At 39.4% G+C, this 632-nt stretch overlaps 1 non-coding gene across 1 annotated transcript; it reads left to right on the top strand.

Moving 5' to 3' along the window:
• The first annotated feature begins 279 nt into the window (after window positions 1-279).
• trnaa-ugc (transfer RNA alanine (anticodon UGC)) lies at window positions 280-351 on the top strand. Its single transcript has one exon. It is a non-coding gene; the product is annotated as a tRNA-Ala (tRNA).
• The last annotated feature ends 281 nt before the right edge of the window (window positions 352-632 follow it).

Here is a 632-nt window from a genome sequence, read left to right on the forward strand (position 1 = left end):
TATACATACCACAAAGTGGATTATAAAATAATCCTGTATTGTTGCTTATGCATAACCAAACATTGGATTCAACTAATTCTGCTCAAAAAGATGAAAACAACATCTTCCCACAACCCAGAGGTGTTTGAACAAAACCATATGAAATTTCATAAATTCCAATACTAGCAAGTGAATCTGTTATATTTCACTGCAAGTGTCAACAACCACATGTGGGTTCATGAAGCTCGTTATCAATACCACAACCTCTCTCCATAAATAAACTGAAGCCTGTCATTCAGAGGGGATGTAGCTCAGTGGTAGAGTGCATGCTTTGCATGTATGAGATCCTGGGTTCAATCCCCAGCATCTCCATTTCTACCTTTATGACAGAACAAAGCAGGAATCCTATTGCAGTGGGTGACCCTCACCTCTCATATAAACTAAATGTGCATGTCAGGTTTTCAATCCATACATTCATCAGCTTCACTGATTATCTGTATAGGGTTGGGAGCTCATATTGAATGAAAGGCAGTGTACTGGTCTGTTTCCACTACAGTCCCTTTTCCTGCACACATTTGGCTCATTTGTGTTTTTTACCTCTATACAACTCAGAAACACAAAGATCGCTCACTTCCCTTTGTCCATAACTCCCA

Source organism: Mastacembelus armatus, chromosome 18 (assembly GCF_900324485.2).
Source record: "Mastacembelus armatus chromosome 18, fMasArm1.2, whole genome shotgun sequence".
NCBI lineage: Eukaryota > Metazoa > Chordata > Actinopteri > Synbranchiformes > Mastacembelidae > Mastacembelus > Mastacembelus armatus.